This window comes from Emys orbicularis, chromosome 2 (genome assembly GCF_028017835.1).
Source record: "Emys orbicularis isolate rEmyOrb1 chromosome 2, rEmyOrb1.hap1, whole genome shotgun sequence".
Classification (NCBI taxonomy): domain Eukaryota; kingdom Metazoa; phylum Chordata; order Testudines; family Emydidae; genus Emys; species Emys orbicularis.
The window spans coordinates 94,291,370-94,311,878 of record NC_088684.1 but is presented as its reverse complement, the minus strand read 5'-3'; positions in this window follow the sequence as shown (position 1 = coordinate 94,311,878).

Here is a 20,509-nt window from a genome sequence, read left to right as displayed (position 1 = left end):
TAGTTGGGAGCTGAAGTCAAAGAAGTGCACAGTCAGGGAGCTGCTGTTTTTATTAAAAAATAAAAAGCGTAGAACTAGTAGGCAGGATTTGTGACTTCACAAAAACAAATCAGTTAGGGCTCTGAAACCTCAATAGCTTCCTTTCCTGCTGTTCTCCAGCACTGTGTACAAAGGGAATCTGCAATACCATGAGTCTAATGTCAAAGCACTATGACTAGAGGGCATATTTTCTTCAAGAAGCAAAACTTGATAGTTGAGGGAGAGACGGGGAGGGAGAAGTATAAAAGGGAGTATATTAGATCCCTCTTTGCTGCTTAACATTAGCAATGAATCAATGAAAAACGATCAGGAAACTCAATCTCTGTAGGATGAATTTGACTCTTTTTGTTCCATAACTTTCTTGCTTACAAAGGAAAACACTCCTCCCTCATTATCTTCTTGCAATATGCCACAGGGTTCTTCAGAAACCACTGCTATCAAGATCTCCAACTACAGTATAAGGGAAGCCATCCCTGAGGGGAAACTTTAATTTTGAGAAGGCATATGACTGACTGTCAGACTCTTTGTAGATAAACCTCTGACAGCAGCTGTGATGATCCGAAACTGAACAAAAACACATCCAAATTCCTTTCTTCCATAATTATCTCTTAACTCTCTTTCACTCACAGAAACGTATTACAACTATCAGGTGACCCCAGTAACACTGTTATAAACCCAAACTTTCATTATATCAAACTCCTTAAAGGTCATAAAAATGTTCCACTTCCTAGAAATCTGGGTGGAGACCTTGCTCTTAGATTTTGTCAGTAATGATTACCTTGCGACTGTATGCATTGTCTCAAGACAGGAACTTTGTTGCCTCATCTGTAGGGAAATGTAATCATTTGTCTAGTGGATGAAACAAAAGATGTTTGAAAATTGTCTAGAAAGTTTCACATCAGCCAAAGCAACTCTCATGGTCAGGGCCAGCCCACAACATTTTGGTACCTGAGGCGGGGAGCTCAAATGATGCCCCCGTGCCCCCTCGCTTGGGCCAAAACTTTGAAAGGTCTCAATTCTGCCTTCTTCCCGTTCTACTCCTCTCATGGTACTGCTCTGCTACCTACCCCAATAAAGGAGAACCAACAACTTAAAATGCCTTGTTCAAAAATTTTAAGTAACACTTAACTTTCAAACGCCTGAACAGCAAATGTAACTTTTCTTGTCTGCATAGTAAACACTGGCATTTTTATCTGTTTGAATAATCAAAGTGGTGCTTTCTGTGCCTTCTTGGTTGCAAAGATTTGAACTGTTTCCCGCTGAAGGTACACAGTCTGGGCCAGCTCATGCTCTATTGAGATGGTTGCAAGGCCGACCAGCCTCTCCTGTGTCATTGTGGAGCGTAGATGTGTTTTTATTAACTTCAGCTTGGAGAAGCTGCATTCTCCACTGGCAACTGTTACAGGAAGTGTTAGAAGTATGCGCAGAGCAACAAAAGCATTTGGAAAGAGGATGGTCATCTTATTTGTGCACATATATTCCAGAACAGCCTTTGGAGATGATCCTGCTGAAATGTATCTTGAAAGGGCTTCCAGTTCATCACCTAAATCACTCTCATCAATATCGCGCATGTCATCATGTGTCAACACTGTCTCTAGTGCCCTGCATTGCTGGTCCAGGTCTTCTTCAGGTATAGTGAGGAGTTTTGGAATATCATACAACATCCCAAATATACTGCTGTGTTCCTTGAGCTGCATGAAACGTTCTTCAACTGACTGTATTGCACAATCTAGCACCTGGTTAAAGAATTCAACTTTGAATTGTTGTTTGGAGTCTCTTACGGGATTATCTCGTGCCTTGTAATCAAAATGTCTTCTTCTTCAGTGATTCTTGTATTCTTGAATGGCTGGGAAAATAGCTTCAGTGTGAAGTTCCTCTGCCAACTTCTGTGCACTCTTCAGAACGTTTTGAAATCCCTCATCTGACCGGTAAGACTGTAGGTATGACTTCGCTTTGTCCAGTTGTTCCATTGCTCCAGATATATCAAGGTCAACACCTTGGAGTCTCTTGCTTACAACATTTATTTCAAACAGTATGTCATGCCACAACACTAAGCCACACAGAAATTTGAAGTTATGTATGTTTCTAGTGATTCCATTTCCCTCTGTCACTGTTCTCCCACGAACAGTTCCTGTCATAGCATTATCCTCCATAATGGCAACTATGGCATCATCTATCTTCCCAATTTGGTGTTTGATAGGCTTCATCGCCTCCACTCAACTTTTCCATTGTGTGGCACTCAGTGGTTTCAGTGTCAGAGAGGATGTTTCCAGAAGTTGCTTCAAAATTTGCCATCGATGAGTTGATGCAGAGAAAAATACATATATGCTTTGAATTACATTAAAAAATTCAGCAGCCTCACTAGAAGCTGATGCTGCATCACTGAAGTTCAATGAAAGAGAACTGCATGGGACAAAAAAAGCTCGAGGGTTTAACTCTCGGATCCGTGTCTGCACTCCTCTGTTCTTTCCTCTCATGTTGGCACCATTATCGTAGCCCTGACCTCTCGTGTCAGCTATCACAATTCCCGTATCTTCCAGCTTTTTAAGAAGCACATTTGTCATACCAGCTCCTGTAGTATCATTAAAGTCAATAAATTCTAGAAAATGCTCTCTGACAGTCACCATTGCAGGGACATTTTCACTAGGTTCGGTTGCTGTTACAAAATGCACCATTAAAGTAATTTGTTCCATATGGCTGATGTCAGGTGTGCAGTCCAGAATAACAGAGTAATATCTTGCTGACTTAAAATCTGCCACAATCTTCTGTGTGACTTTTGTTGCCAGTAACAGTATGATCTCATTTTGAATTGTTTTTTCCAAGGTAGTGGTGTGTGTACATTTCTTGGGTGGTGACTCTTCTTAGATGCTCCTGGAGTACAGCATCAAACTCAGCCATCAGCTCCACAATTTTAAGGAAGTTTCCATTGTTTGGCACATACAGCTGATCTGAAGTGCCATGCAGTGCTAGATTTTGGGTAGCAAACATTCTCACAATGGCAATGAGCCTTTTCAGAACATTTTGCCAGTAAATAGACTCTGATGCAATCTTCTCTTGATGCTGATCTTCTATGGTGACCTTTAACCTTAGTCTCATCTCAAGCGCTTTCCACCTATGGAATGTTGTCTGGAGACTTGCTGCCTTCTCACGGCATGCCAGATTTCTAGACAGATTTTTCCAGTCCTTTGTTCCTGTAGAAACCAATGTGGCTGGAACATTAGACTGGAAGAGTTTGCAACAAAAACAGTATGCAGCATTCTGGGGTTTTGAGTACATAAGCCATGGCCTCTCCACTTTGTCACCATTGGGGATTTCACGCCAGTAATGTGTTGGATGGAAACTTCTATTGTCATTGTCTTTGGGGAACATGAAGTTTTTCACTTGCTGTGGCCCATGCAGTACAAGGAAGACCCTCGGGCTACTGCTCAAGTGGGTCCACAGTCCTGGATCATCTAGACTTAAGAAACTAAACGCAGTAGCAGCTGTTTCTTGTGCCTCCACCACATTCTTCTCTGATCTACACTTTTCTTCAGGAATGTGCATGGTTACATCCATTTGAGATGGAGATATGGATGCTGCAGTAGCTGCCAGGTCACCTGCACTCTGACTAACTGGAAGTTCAGGTATCTCCTGACCACTCACATCCTCACTGGGGTGAGAAGGCTCACCATGAATATTTGGTCTATGTATCTCAGGAGAGCTCCTTCCTGCTTAGATAGAAAAGCTTCCTTTGCTTTCTTTCTTTTTCTGAATGCTGCCCCAGAGGGGCATTCTCTTCTTTCACTCATGACTGCTGTTCTGTGCCAGCTATAGTGGCTCTCAACACTCAATTGAAGGGGACAAATAAGCAAGCTGGTAGCAGGGCCTGAGGGAGGGAAGATATCAGGATCTTAAGGGCCTAACTGGCTCCTACTACTTCCGTTGACTGCCTGCTCTCCTCAAGTGGGTTCAGAAAAGCAGCAGGAAACAGGAAGCTTCCTGAGAAGCTGGTGTTAATCAGTCCAGGCTCCTGGGGGTGCTAGAGAGGTACATAATAGGCTCCTCCTCCTCTCTCTCCCTGCAGCTCCTGCTGCTTTCTATTATTCCCTCTCACCTTTTCTCCTGCCTGCCTGTTATGTCTCTTGTGTCCTCCTTCCACCAGCACCCTCCACCATCTCTGTGCATCTAGAGCATAGAGAATGCATATGCACCAGCAGCAGACAGAATTTTCTACACTCTGGGTCCTACTGGTGCCCCCCCACAGTCTGGCACTTGAGGCAGCCGCCTCAGTTTGCCTCATGGTAAGGCCAGCCCAGTTCACGGCCATTACAGTGCATAGAATATTTTAGCATTGAAACACATGTAATGAAGGTTAAAAATCACTCCTATGGATTTGTGCATGAAAAATGGTGAGCAATCACAATTAACTTAAATAGAGATTTTAAAAAAGCGTCTCTCAGCTCAGTCGTACGCTACAATTTAGATGCTGATATGATAGTCAGTAATCTAACTGAATTCTCTAGACTGCACAGCCTAAGATTTGCTTTTATTTTTAATCACCTTTGAATCACTTGAGTTCTCATCTCAGTCATTTTCATTGTGATCTGAAAATCTTATTGTTTTTTGTAGGCAGCTTCAACTCATATCAAAGGTCAAAGTCTTGAATAAATGTTTCTATTCTTTCATCAAATTTTATGACACTTTTATTACCTTTGTCTTTACATCAATATAAAAATGTGTCACACAGCCGCCTTCAGATACACAGCTGCCTTGTATGTCTGGGACATACTTAACATTAGCACTTTCCCAGGATATACTGAAGGGAGTTGACACATCTGTTTTGTCCTAAGACTGAAAAATAATGTTTTCTGAGACTGTCCACAAACCTGCCTATGCAAAGCATTAATACTTCTGTTTCTGTTCTCCCTAAAACATCCACTCTGGTCCCACAAAATCATGGATGTTCACATACTTGCTGCATGCCAAGTGTCATTTGAATAAGATCATGATGAACTGGTTTACAGGATTTTTTTTTCTTTTTACTCATAACACTGGAGCTGTAAACTGTTTCTGCCAATGGAAAATACCATTTCAAATAGAGCATTTCTCTACCTTAGAATTCACTCTCCCAGCTTATATACATACATTTCAAATATCTCAGCAGAGACCAATTCAGCTCTTAACAGGAAAAAGTAACTTAAATCACATGCAAGTTCATATATTGGTTGTTTTTATTTCAAGGTAATTTCTACACCAAATCACAGAAAGAAATTCCCTCCCTTCCCTCTCTGTTGGTGTTGTTTCTCCTTTTCTATGTCTCTCTTGTAACTGGTTGGTAATTTTCTGTTGACATGATTTTTTTTAATGAAAATGCAGTTTCCACACAATCATTTTTTTTCCATTCCATTAAGTTCATCGGGAATATGAAAATGAAATATTTTGTTCTGGATAAATTCAACATAAATTGAAATATTTCCATTTCTTGACCTCAACCAAAATATTTAGCTCCAAGTCAGTTAAACATCAAACTGCATCTGCCTATAATGCTGCAGTGCCTCTCAGAAATTGTAGTTTGAGTGCTTTATGTCTCCATTCTCTCCTATGGACCAGGCATCTTAGCTAAAATACTGCTCTCATGATGCTCTGCAGCAGCTCAGCAAGGAGGGAGACTATGTGCATCATGGGTGACTCAATCTGGCCACAAGCACTGCACTTACAGGAGAATGGGGGCATGAAGCACCCAAACTACAACTCCCAGGAGGCATTGTGAGACTTATGGAACCATTTCTAAATCGAAATATTTGGATTTTGGCTGAAAGTTTTGGCCAAAAAAAATATAGGTTTTTGGTTTTTATACCAGAAAGTTTAAATTTCTAAGGAATAAATGTCACCATATGATGACACCATGGGGAGGAAAGTTTGTACAGCACATTTCATTTATTCTGTGAATAAAGATGGGAACTTAAGATGACTGGACTGTCAATCCAACAACTTTCAGTAGCACTGGATTCACTTAAACAAATTCTCTGGGGAAAAAACAATTCACTTTAGCCTGAAATTCCTCATCTCTGTTCTAGTAAAGTCACGAGAGTTTAGCTTTTCAAAAGTAGAAAGTCTTCAGTGTGAAAATGTCAATTTCTGTCATTAATAATTTTTTTAAAAGGCTTGTTTTCCAAAAGCTGTCAAAAGATGACTTAGAATTAATAGGAACCCTGTCCATCATCTATTTTAATATTATTGTTACTCCTCTCCCACTAAGATATTGCAATTATTCCTCTAATAGCAATTTTATACTGCTTTACTGTCACTTGCTTGAATACAAAATGTCTCTGTATATAATTTACTGAATGAACAGTTAATTCTAACTCTAAATAAAACTATAGCAAATCATTATGGTTCTGACTTTGTAAGCATCTCAGTTATTTCAATGGGACTACTCACAGAGTAAGGTTATAATCAATATAAGTAATGGTGGCAGAATCAAACCATATTTAACTCATGTTTGTGTTCCATTTATGTGCTCTACTTTTTTCCTTAACTCAATTTCCCCATTTTCTACTTATTTCATATATGTTTAAGGATTATTGTCTTTACTACCATAAAACAAGTTTTCAGCCATAGTGAATAGTATCTCTGATGCCACATGGAAAGTCATTAGGAATTGTCCATGGCTGTATGATGGCTGAATGGCTTTTGCTGTGGGAGTTTAGATGATGAGATATCATGGGCCTGGTGGTAACTCTATTAACTCATGCTAGGGATAAATTCAGTCCCATATTTCTTTGAGATAAGATTCTGCTTCTCAGAACCAAAAACCAGGCCAAATGTTTTGATTGCATGACTCAGAGGGAAACAAATTTATGCTATTCATGCAACTCTCATGGAAGAGAGGAGCTGGTTCCCCATAAGAAATTGTAAACACTAAAAACAAACTCTACTGTATTAGCGCTTGTCTACATGGGAGGTTTTTTCCAGTTATGTTGGTATGACATTAGCAGAGCTAAATAGCTATAGTTATACCAGTATAACTTCATTGTTTAGATCAGGGGTCTCAAACACGCGGCCCGATCGGGGTGATTTTCTGCGGCCCGCGAGCCCCTCGCAGCCCCCCCGCCCTCCCCCAGTGTTTACCAGAGCGGCGGCCGGACGTGCACCGGGAGCAGGGCATGCTCCCTGCCTGCCTGCCCTGCGCAGCTCCGGGAAGAGGCTGAAACGTGGGGAAGGGGGGGCGGAGGGGCTGTGTGTGGCTGTTGCTTTAGGCAGCGCCCCCAGAAGCTCCCATTGGCCGGGAACGGGGAACCGCGGCCAATGGGACCTGCTGGAGGCGGTGCCTCAAGCAACAGAAACACACATTCCCTCCGCCCCCCCTTCCCCATGTTCCAGCCTCTTGCAGGGGCAGGGCAGACAGGCAGGCAGGCAGGGAGCCTGCCCTGCCCCCGGTATGCGCCGGGCCAGATCCTGCCCCCCAAATCCCTCCTGCAGCCGAACCCCCTGCCCTGAGCCCCCTGCCGCACCCCTCCTGCACCCCGACCCCCTGCCATACCCTGCACCCCTCCTGCACCCCAACCCCCTGCCTCACCCGGCACCCCTCCTGCATCCCAACCCACTGCCCTGAGCCCCATGCCGCACCCCTCCTGCACCCCGACCCCCTGCCATACCCTGCACCCCTCCTGCACCCCTCCTGCCCTGAACCCCCTGCCGCAACCCGCACTCCTCTTGCACCCCAACCCACTGCCCTGATCACCCTGCTGCACCCTGCACCCCTCTTGCACCCCAACCCCCTGCCCTGTGTCCCCTGCCACACCCTGCACCCTGACCCCTTGCTGTACCCCTCACCCCTCCTGCACCCCACACCCCAACTCCCTGCCGTGAGCCCCCACCACACCCCACACCCCTCCTGCTCCCCCTGGGGGCAGGGAGGGGGCAGAGTTGGGGTGGGGATTTTGGTGAAGGGGTTGGAATGGGGGCAGGGAAGGGGTGGGAAGAGGCGGGGCCTCATGGAAGGGGTGGAGTGAGGGCGGGGCCAAGGGCGGTGGGGGGGGAGGTGTCAGTAATGCGGCCCTCGGGCCAATGTACTAGTCCTCATGTGGCCCTCATGGTCATTTGAGTTTGAGACTCCTGGTTTAGATGCTCTTATTGCAAAACACCATAAACTCAACTGGAAAAAGGCTGTCTTGCACCAGAATAAGAGTGTCCACAGGAGGGAGTTATATCAGTATAACTATAGCAGTTTAAACTCACACTTTATTTGTACCAGTATAACTATCATGGATAGACAAGTCCTTATTTACTCTGTATAAAGAAATGGGGCTTGCATTCTTTCAGTACGCAGAGTACAGCTCAACTTATCATCCTTTTGTTCTTGGTTGGAATAGTGCCTGAGCAATCTGGCATTATTTTTCTTTTTTTCCTCTCCAATATTTTGTTTACTTCAGTGAGCTTCCCATTGACTCTGCCTCTCACCCAAATATGCAGAACTAGTTTCATTACCATTGTGAATAACTGAGATATTTATGGAAAGTCCATTCTTTGTCATTTTAGTTGTCCTCTTTTGTATCATATCTTTTACAATTCTATTTTATCCCTTTGTGGGGGAAATGTGCAGCATGTCATTTTGTTTCATTAAAGGATTTTTTAGTCAATACAAAAAATATTTAAAAATGACATTCTTGATCAAAAGATCTGTTCCTTGCATATAGTAAGAATCAAATATTAGCTACTTACTCTTAGAGACATTAAAAAAATATTGTTTTAATCCTTCTAGTATTGCTGACTCAATACAGGTATGAGTTATATTTTCTTCTGGCTTGCATGTTACCAGTGGAATTTTTAACTACTGTATGTTCTATTTGCGGACTCTTTCGGCTGGTGATATACAAACAAGAATTAACACACCTTGACTTTCAGATCCCAGATTGTCAGTTCAAAAAATAAAACACACACACACATACACACACACACACACACACACACACACACACATATATATATGGTGCAAATTGAGCAAGTTTGCTATGGAGCCAAAGAGATACAATGAACAAAAACTTCATTGTTTTTTCAAGCTATTTTTTACATATTTTAGTGTGTGTCTGCACCTTCAAGTAATTTCTAAATTGTGAGCCTAGAGGGACGTCTCCTTTAAGTAAAACTCACATTAAACATAATAATTTTCTAATATTTACTTTAGCTTGGAACTGAACAAGAAGGAAGAAAAATAAAAGCAAGCATTGTAACAGCATTGTTGTGCACCATAGCAGTTCAATCTAACTTCTTTCAGTTTCAGCATGCTGCATCTGCACATGGAAGAGACAGGACTTCTCCCCACCCCACTGTGAGGTACTTTCTGCAACTGTAGCAGGCACAAAATGGTCACCACTTACCAAATGTGCCATTGGTCAAACGCCACACACCCTCATCTGTTTTCCAACTAAATCTCTGCAGAAAATCAGAGACCACTCGTTTCATATGTGTTTCGAGGTTCTAGCCATACAGGGCAAAATGGGGGTGAGGGCGAGGAAGGTCAGGAAGAAAATCCTCCCCCGATCGGCATGAGTTTTCAAAGATGATGGCCAATGGCTCCGCAATCACATCCTCCAACTCCTTTAGCACCCTCGGATGCAGCGCATCTGGCCCCATGGATTTGTGCTCATCCAGTTTTTCTAAATAGTCCCGAACCACTTCTTTCTCCACAGAGGGCTGGTCACCTCCTCCCCATACTGTGCTGCCCAGTCCAGCAGAAGTGGACTGAGACCTCTGGATGTCAAGAAGACTGGATAGGGGGAGTTGCTGAGCCACTGGATGTATTGCACTGTTTTTCTGAGTCACCTCTGGCTAACAGAAAGGGAATACCAGACAGGATTCCTGATATCCTCTCCATCTGTGGAGCCAACAAAGTATCATGGGATTCAGCTAGGGGGAAAGTGGAATTTGTTCCCATTTCTCTGCACTTTTTCTCCAGTACATTTTTTTTTGTAGTATATTACTGAGACTTTCACCCTCTGCTGCTGCTACATTGTAGCCTGTGTCTACATAAAAAGTTAGAAACTTATTTCATAGCTAAAAGAGTTAAAATGAAGCATCTCTCCTATCTTATTGCTAGACATCTAACTGTTAATGAAAATTACAAGACACTTCAGTGTAATAAAAAATACATGACAAGGTGTGTGCTACTGTGAGATAACACACATCTCAGAGGCTTTGTGACACATGCCTTAGAGTGTCTTAGTGCAATTATAAAATGGCTCAAAGATAGAATTTTAAAAAGAGGTTCACGTGTTTATAGCCGTCTACAAAAGAGACATGAGTAATTTGTTACTGTGATGATTAATGGGAAACTTTAGGGTGGGGAGGATATATTATTGCTTTCTCATTCTGATAATTTTATAGCTTTCTAACACAGGGAATACAATATTGTTTGATAGGACTGGACTCCTGCCAAGGTCTGCGATGAGACAGGATTCAACTACGTTAAAGCTAATATTAACGATCTGTACTGAAATGTTTCATATGGGCCAAAATATTGAATAAGCTTGTTCAGATTTCTCCAGATGTGACAGACAGTGTTTGATTATCTTGTTTTCATCAACTTTGATTTAGGATTAGATTGGGACTGTGCACTGTCTTGCAGGGGAATAACAGGCTGTATAAAACCCCCTTATACCTATCTTGCATTATGGATTTTAACACAGTTTGGAGGGGAAAGTAGGCACCATGGGGTTGCTAATCTCCCTCCTGCACATGTAGATAGGTAGTACCTTGATTCTTCCCTACCAAGCACACTGGCCAGCAGAGGTGACCCAGTGTTTGAGAGAAAGTACTCCACACCAGGTAAAGGACCGGCACAGATTACTTCCACCCTGGAGCACGTAGGAAACTAGGAGCCAGATTTCCCCTAAAGCAATACAACTATATTATCACTTCCTTAAAGCCACAAATAAGCCTATAATATCGAGGGACCGTTGTTTATATATTTGAGTACTAGGTACCATATATTAGACCCACATCTACTAAGGGGACTTTTGTGTATTATAATGTATGAAACACTTTTTGGTCCAATATATGGTAGTACCTTATCTGACTTGTCTGCATTGTCTTCAGGACCAATATGTCAGGGTGAAAACTTTAGAAAAAAGCACTAGAAATCAATTACTTGGGTAAAATTTTGCACTAATAGGATAAATTAAATGATCTAGTAGATTCTTTTCACCATCTCTTATTTTTGCTAATGATAAAGTCTGCAAAGAATCTTCCAAAGCTGATGTTTAGTATTCAGTTTTTCTGTGACTAGAGAGGAGAATGGGAAGAACTGAATTCATCTATGTAACATTTGTAAATGGGGTATTTTGACTACACTACTCATTTTTCCCACTATTGGTGACTTTAAGTAAATACATAAACTCCTATTGGCAGTAAGAATTGCATGTCGGGTTCTATAAAACCTCAAAAAGGCAATGCACATAGAAATCAGCTGGGATTGTGAGAGAACAAATGGAATTTTACAATACAACTAAAACACAGAACAGTTTCTGTGAAGACTATGTATACAATGTATTATTCTGGGTTTATTGTAATGTACTGACATCAAATTTTATATCAAATACACAACTTTTATCTAGCATGGCCAAATTAACCCCTGGTTAATAACACTGGTCTACAATTTTTGAGAAGTCGTCTGCTTCAGAGATAAAATGTGCTATTTATTATGTATTTTGATGTGCTGAATTCAAATATGACAATTAAATCAACTGATTGGCTACTGTTTCTAAGATATTTAAGTTTTTACATTTTATGTCTATGCATATTGTGTAGATAGAGTTTTAATCATAAATTGTAAACCTAGGTCTTTTCATGTGTTTATGGTTGCTTTACATGATAATATTTCACCTGTCCTGTTTATGTAACACTTTAAAAATCAGCAAAAGGGTTATATAAATAACATTTATTATGAAACAAAAGGCAAAAAACTATTCTGTACATAGTTTAGTCCTATTCAGTGTCTACTTGGCGCTTCTTGGCTTGTCTCTTGTATTCATTAAATGGAGCATCTCTTGTCACTGTCCAGCAATAGTCTGCAAGCATTGATGGGCTCCATTTGCCCTGATAGCGTTTCTCCATTGTTGCAATGTCCTGGTGAAATCGCTCGCCGTGCTCGTCGCTCACTGCTTCGCAGTTCGGTGGAAAAAAATCTAGATGAGAGTGCAAAAAATGTATCTTTAGTGACATGTTGCAACCAAGGCTTTTGTATGCCTTGAGGAGGTTTTCCACCAACAACCTGTAGTTGTCTGCCTTGTTGTTTCCGAGAAAATTTATTGCCACTAACTGGAGGGCTTTCCATGCCGTCTTTTCCTTGCCATGCAGTGCATGGTCAAATGCATCATATCGAAGAAGTTCACGAATCTGAGGACCCACAAAGACACCTTCCTTTATCTTAGCTTCACTTAACCTTGGAAAGCTGCTTGTGTTTTGTCAATGGCTTTGACCAAGTTCTTCATCAGACCCAGCTTGATGTGTAAGGGTGGTAACAAAATCTTCGTTGATACAACAAGTGGTGGATGCTGAACACTTTTCCTCCCAGGCTCCAATGACTATCAGAGTGGCCAATCTTTCTTGATGTAGTGGGAATCTCTTGCACGACTATCCCATTCGCAGAGAAAACAGCAGTACTTTGTGTATCCAGTCTGCAGACCAAGCAAGAGAGCAACAACCTTCAAATCGCCACAAAGCTGCCACTGATGTTGGTCATAGTTTATGCACCTCAAAAGTTGTTTCATGTTGTCATAGGTTTCCTTCATATGGACTGCATGACCAACTGGAATTGATGGCAAAACATTGCCATTATGCAGAAAAACAGCTTTAAGACTCGTCTTCGATGAATCAATGAACAGTCTCCACTCATCTGGATCGTGAACGATGTTGAGGGCTGCCATCACACCATCGATGTTGTTGCAGGCTACAAGATCACCTTCCATGAAGAAGAATGGGACAAGATCCTTTTGACGGTCATGGAACATGGAAACCCTAACATCACCTGCCAGGAGATTCCACTGCTGTAGTCTGGAGCCCAACAGCTCTGCCTTACTCTTGGGTAGTTCCAAATCCCTGACAAGGTCATTCAGTTCACCTTGCGTTATGAGGTGTGGTTCAGAGGAGGAGGATGGGAGAAAATGTGGGTCCTGTGACATTGATGGTTCAGGACCAGAAGTTTCATCCTCTTCCTCTTCTGACTCAAGTGAGAATGATTCTGGTGCATCAGGAACCGGCAGTCCTTCTCCGTGGGGTACTGGGCGTATAGCTGATGGAATGTTTGGAGAATGCACAGTCCACTTTTTCTTCTTTGACACACCTTTCCCAACTGGAGGCACCATGCAGAAGTAACAATTGCTGGTATGATCTGTTGGCTCAATCCAAATCATTGGCACTGCAAAAGGCATAGATTTCCTTTTCCTGTTCAACCACTGGCGAAGATTTGTTGCACAAGTGTTGCAGCATATGTGTGGGGCCCACCTCTTGTCCTGATCTCCAATTTTGCAGCCAAAATAAAGGTGATAGGCTTTCTTAACCATAGTGGTTATACTGCGCTTTTGTGATGCAAAAGTCACTTCACCACAAACATAGCAGAAGTTATCTGCACTGTTCACACAAGTACGAGGCATCTCTGCTCACTTTGGCTAAACAGAAATGTGTCCCTTTGCAAAATCAAACACTGACAAATAAGAGAGCATGACACTGTATGATTTCTAGAGCTGATATAGGGCAATTTGTTCAGTAGAGTGATGTAAGCTTCATTATGATTGCATCATCCATGACTTCTAGGAATAACATGATGCAATTCATATCATGTATGACGCAATACCAGCTTCAGATTGCACCATTCATTGTTTTGCCTAAAAAGCAAGTACTGTCCAAACCCAGTCATAGATTTATTCATAGATCCAGTCAAAGATGTATTTTAGTCATTTCTGGTTTAAATTGAGATCCCTTCCCTTCATAACTCACTTATCCTCCACCATTCCCAAGTCAAGGGTCGTATATACTGACTCAATAGCATATCTTGAAAACTAGAGCCAATCAACAATTTTAAGCATCATTTTTGTTCTCAGTGACCCAGAATTAGTAAAGTTTGACTACATTTATTTCAGAAGCATTTTGGCTGTAGAGCAGTGTAATGGGTTTTATTGTTATTTTTGGTTTGCTGGCAATTCTGAAAAATTAAAAGTTTTTTTTTCCAATATTTTGATTAGCTGAAAAATTTGAACAAAATTGTTTTGAATCAAAAGAAACATTTTGTTAGACCAGAAATGAAACATTTTGTTTAAATTTTGACTATTTAAAGGATTTGATTGTTTTCTAATAAAATTAAAGGAAATTTTTGAAATGAAAAATTGTAATTTTTCATTATGAAAATGTTGAAATGAGATGGTTCTTTTTTTTTGTTGTTTGAACCAAAAAACCTCAGCAAAACCAATACCAATTAAGGAAAGGTTTTAGTGTTGCTGAATCTGCGTTTTTCACTGAACAAAATCTTGGGTGAAAAATTTCACCCAGCTCTATTTAATATGAAGTTAAGATGGTGATGATGTGACCCACCATTTCCTTCTCTTTTTAGTGTCCTCCAAATTTCCTTTAACTGTCACACTCAAAAACATATTCAGTATGTTTTTTTCCCCCTCAGCTCTTTTGTTTTGTTTTGTTTCTTCTCTCTTCATTGGGTCAGAGCATGGGTTATGTCAGTCAGCTTTACACCTTTTTGATCCTAGCCCTTCATTGTGCTAGGACAGTTTCCTGGAATAACCAACAGAGCAGCTCTGAGGCATCTAACATATGCCCAACTATCATGGCACCAAGGAGTAATTTCAGCGTGTCGGGTTTGTGAGAACAAAGAGTGCTCCAGACATGTTCCTTTTTCCCCAGCCATGCATACTAGACTGAGGACTGGAAGGGAGGCTGAACTTGAGCTACAACATCACCTAGGTATAATCATTTTACACCAGGAGAATCCTAAGGAGGCCATCTAAGTTGGTATTCTAGCAGTTTTGCACCCTTGGAAGCCTTACAATCATAATTAATCATAAATTTGCTCGATAAACAGGATGATCATGTTGACAAATTTCAGACCATCTTCCATTGATTCTTAAGAAACACTTCACTTTCCAAATATTGTATCTGAAAAATTAATTTAAAACCATTCAAATTTCAAGGTGGTTTTGATGTTTCTGAAAATAGTAGCACAAGCTAGAGCCAGAAATTTCACACACAGCTCACATCATGCTAAGTAGAAGTGGGCCAGTCTAGAATCACCCATGAAAATAATCCCACTTTTTTTTTTTTTTTTAAGTTCAGTTTTAATTTAGACTTCTTCACGGATGCCAGCAAACCTAGGATTAGGGCTTAGGACCTAGAGACCTGAGTTCAGTTGTCTCCTTTGCTATAACCTACCTCTGTGACTTTGGTCAACTCTGTTCCTCAGTTCCCCATCTGTAAAGTGGGAGCTTCCCTAACTTACTGGGGTGTTGTGAGAATAAATGCATTAAAGACTGTAAGGTGCTCAGATACTATGGTGATCGGAGGGGAGGGAGGGCATATAAGTACATAAGATAGTCAGATGTCCAAATTAAGACTGCTTATTTTTAAGCAATAAGTGATGTAAAAGATAGAATTGTAGGAAAGAGGTCTTTATTGAGTGGGTATGGAGGCCAGTGTTGGTTTGTCCAGTATCATCCTGGCCACTAACTTGTAGTCCTCAGCTCCAAATGTCTCCCAAACAAGGTCCCTCCTGAAACCTGATCCTCTTTTTCCACTCCCACTCATCATACTACAAAGGCTACAATTCTGCAATCTGAACTATGCAGGCAGGCTCCTGAACCACAAAGAATCCCACTGAAATCTGTAGGACTCCAAAGGGTCTGTCCATATTGACTTGGCGTTACATGATCATGGCCTGAGTGTTCATATTTAAAACTGAGTTGCATTCAGCAAAAATAATTGGTAAAAAGTGATTCAAGCACTGAAGACTGTCTAAACAACTGCACAAAACTTTGTGTTACATTCTAATTGTGTATGTTAAAGGATAACATGGAAACACCATTAGAGGGTCCCTTGTGGCTATAAACTATATCTTTTGTTTTCCTGCGAATATTCAATTATCTTACAACAAGAGCTCTGAAATTTTAAAGCACATGCAGCTGTTATTCAAAGCAAAAACCATTAAAATTAAAACACTTCTTTTGACAGTTTAATGTCAGAAGTAGCTGCAAATTGTTACAGAACAGAATTCATGTGAAGCAGCAGCCTTAAATCTAGCTGTCTAGAGAGTTAATTTTACTAAACATTTGTCTTTATCCGCCATGTATGAATGTGCTCTTAAAAGCTACTACGTACGATGTTTTTTGACCAACCTCACTTTCCAAAGGCAAATGAATGAGCCCCAGAGGATTCTAAGGATTATAGACCTATTTGAAATTTAATTTTCCTGATGTTCTTTGTACTGTCAGCTTGTCATAACACTACCTCCTCACTAAGATAAGTAAAGCATTTAGGGGAAAATAAACTTAAGTCAACTAGTAATCATAATCTACCTATCTCTGAACAATCTTACTTGTCAGAAATCATTGTTATCACCACTACTTCAGTGGATCAAATCAAGGATTATGTTTAGTCAGGGCTTTATTCCACAAAACCTTTTCACTAAAGTCCATCTTTGTAGGTTAACCAATCCCCTTGTAAAACCCTTCCATTTGGGCTAATAAAAAAGAAAAGAAGGGAGGAGGCATTTACAATGTGCTTGTTCTCAGATGTAGCAGAATCTAGTGTTGAATAGATTATGGAGGAGGCACTGGGCCTGAATTTAAGAGAATTGTGTTTTAAAATCCATGCTAATTCAGGTATTCATGAAGACACGAGATTTCTGCTGCATGAATCTGTTTGTAGAAAAAATGAAAAGGAAAGAATATCCTTCATTCCTCGAACTCAATGGGAATTCTGTGTGTGCAAGGATTTCAAAATCTAGTCACGGGTTAAACACACTAAAGCTCGCTGTGATTTTTCACAGCTTCACACATACAATTTTTCCTCTGTATGGCTAAGGCTCCTAGCAGACTGTCCTACTTTATACTAGCTGAGCTTCTGAAACCACCCCCCCCCCCCCGAAAATCTGGAATAATTCTGTCTTTTACTATTGATTCACTAATATAAAGAGGAGGAGAATCAGACTTACTTCAACCATCTTACACTTCTTAATTTGGCCCTGGAGGGGGGAAACCTTCAAAAGGTCAGTCAATGGGAGTTGGGCACTTAACTACTCTTTTGTGCATTTGAAGATCTCCTCTATTACCTCTTTTACCACCTGAGTTAGGCTCCTGCTTATACTAATATATTATAGAGACAATCAAAAGGGCAAGTTGAATAGCAATGGGTGTGCTGCTCTCTTGAATATAAATTCTTGCTCCCAAAATTTTCTTCCCTGTTTCATGCTAGGAAAATTGTGACCCCATACTTGTGACACTTGTGAGTCATAAAAACATAACTGATTTTAAATCTGGATTAAATTAGTCTTTTCCTAACAAACGTGCATGTGCTCAGAAAGAGTTGCTCAGATGCCCTTCCCTCCCTGACTACTTATGCATGTAAAAGACAGGCAGAATCCAGAACACGTGAAAAATAATTCACACTGGCTGACCTCCCATTTCCCCCACCATTTTAATTTTCACAGGAAGCAAATGCTCATTCGCAATGAGTATTCTGAGCTTGATCCTCAGCTGGTGAAAATGAAACTCCAATGAAACTGTGTTTATTAAAACCAGCTGAGGATCTGACTCTTAATTTTTTAAGATGAAAAGGGTATCAAAAGTGTTCATACTATATTAGCAAACCGTGCGCACACTCACACTAGCTCGATGACAGTTAGCGCAAGTTTGAATAATAGTGTAGCTGCGGTAGCATGGACAAGTCATGGCATAGTTTAGCCGTGTCAAGTACAAACCCGACTGAACCCATTGGGTACATACTTGTAATGGCTATGGTGAGGCACTGCTGATCATGCTACTGTGGCTACACTAATATTTAGACTCGCACTAGCTTTCATCAAACTAACATGAATGAGTGCTGAGGATCAGACCCCACTCTAGCTCCTACTGTAGCCGTAGCCTTAAATACATTTTTGGTGGAGAGGAAACAGGAAGGGAGATCAAATATTGGCTGATCATAGCAATGCATTATAAACCTTGTGAGAAGTTGCTATAAATACATTTCATGCCTACATATGTGAATATTGCAAAAATAAATAACTAGTGATTTTCAGTGCATCCACTTTTGGGTGATCAACTTGATATGCCTAAAAGGGGCCCGATTTTCAGAAAGAGAGCAACTACCCTGTGAAAATCAGGCACTTTTAAGGTAGGTACCCAAACATTGAGGTGTCCAAAATAAATAGCCACATTTCAAAATCTTGGCCTATAGATTTATAGTTGCAAAGAAATGTTCTATGTGGGTGGGCTGGTATTTATGCAAAAACAGTGAGTGTAAAAGTGGGGAAGTGTGAAATAAGCTGTCCTCATTCATTTCAAGATTTTAAAGTATGTCTTTTTTATATAATAGCTACACAGGACTACATGTATACATAGCTGAAGAAAATACAGATCCTGTTCCCAAATTACTTGCATCTACCAATGTCTTTAGTGGATTAAATATTTACCATTATTTGACACACCCAGTGGTAACTGAGGAAAAAATTACAGAACCCCGTCTGATCAGACAAGAAGGCATTTAGCTGAAAAATATTCCTATCCAGTTTTTATTAATAAATTTACAGTCACGTGCAGATAGATTCAATGAATCAGGTTCAATTCCTGCAACCCAGAAAGTGACTTGAAAGCATAACAGTGGGAATTAAATCCAAAAATAAAGTTTTACTAATATATGTGCACTGTACTGAATGCTCAGTATAGTGTAGATATCAGTGTGATTTAAACTTCAATTTTCTTCTCAATACTGCAGCTCAGACAGCACTCTGAATTTTTTTCCAAGACAATGGAAATGGTACAATACTTTTGACAAGTCAAGAGGCTATTTCCTGACACTTTGAATATAGAAATTAATTAGCATTCATGCTGCAGTGTAAATAGTAATCCCTGGAGACATGCAGTAGAGCTAATGAACATCAAGATGAACAATACACATTAAAGACACCAGCTTATTATTATACCTTAATGACATGCAAACAAATAGTCCTCAAGCAGTCAAAAGGTGCAGCATAATAGGTGCCTTCTCCATGCTGTAAACTGGATTACGAAAATACAGTGCATTGAGCCCTGTAGATGCACAGGATACTTTTGTGAAGCCCATTGTTCTGTAAATCAAATTTCCAAAAGGCAGGATTGTAAATGATATAACCCATAGGCGCTGGAACTAGGAATGCTGGGGGTGTGGCAGCACCCCCTGGCTTAAAGTGGTTTCTATCAAATACAGGGTTTACAGTTTGGTTCAATGGCTCTCAGCACCCCCACTATACAAATTGTTCCAGCACCCCTGCCATAGGCATAAATTGTCCTCAATCCTATCCAGATCTTTTCAAAACTTTGGTGTCCAGGTGTCAGTTTCAAACAGTGCACTCAGACTACTGATTTATGCAAAATGAAGTATTGGGACCTCAAATTTCTGATAATATATCTGTCTTGCCTTAATCCTATAATCTCACCAGGTGTTGGGTATCTTTCAAATCCAGTCAAAACACTTGATCCAAGTAGGATTTTTTAAATTAACCTACTTTAGTTTATTCACAGCCTGATTAAACAGATAATTAAAAGTTACAGATGCATAGCACTACTAAATGATTGTAGCTTGAATGCATCTGTGAGAAAGATTATTAGTCTTTCAGATGCTGGCAAGGACCTGCAAAGCTACTGTGAGGGAGCTCTACCACGGTTCAATATTTTGCTGTGTTCAACACATTTCTCTAGAAATTGTTCTTTTAATTAATTTGAGCAACAGCAGGAATCCTGGAATATTTGTCAAACCACTATGAGGCTTCCAGACTTTAAGTTTCAGAATCATTCTTCCCCAGCATGCCCCTGAAAAAAATATCCATGGCATATTCTCTACAGTTGATTTATTCTATTTATCTCTACAGGAAATTGACTTGTCTTAAAAAATTTCCTATACTCTGCAGACACCTGTTAAGGAATAATGACAGAACAAGTACTTTGGTACTGTAGCTCAATGATGAGCTTCAAGGCAGAGATAACGTGGGTAACTCCCAGTCTGTGGTGCTTGCAATGCTAACCTAGGGGAAGGGTCTGCACTATGATTCTCAAGGCTCTGCTTATCCTAAAGTGCGAAGAATGGCCCCTTAATGCAGTGACTGCTATTTCTGAAAGTACGAGCCATGTTGAATATTTATTTATTTAGATTCTTTAAAGCACTCATCTTAAGGTCTGGATGCTTTATCGAACTACTGAGAGGTTGCTTCCCTCTATGAAATAATGCTGCAGCTGCAGTC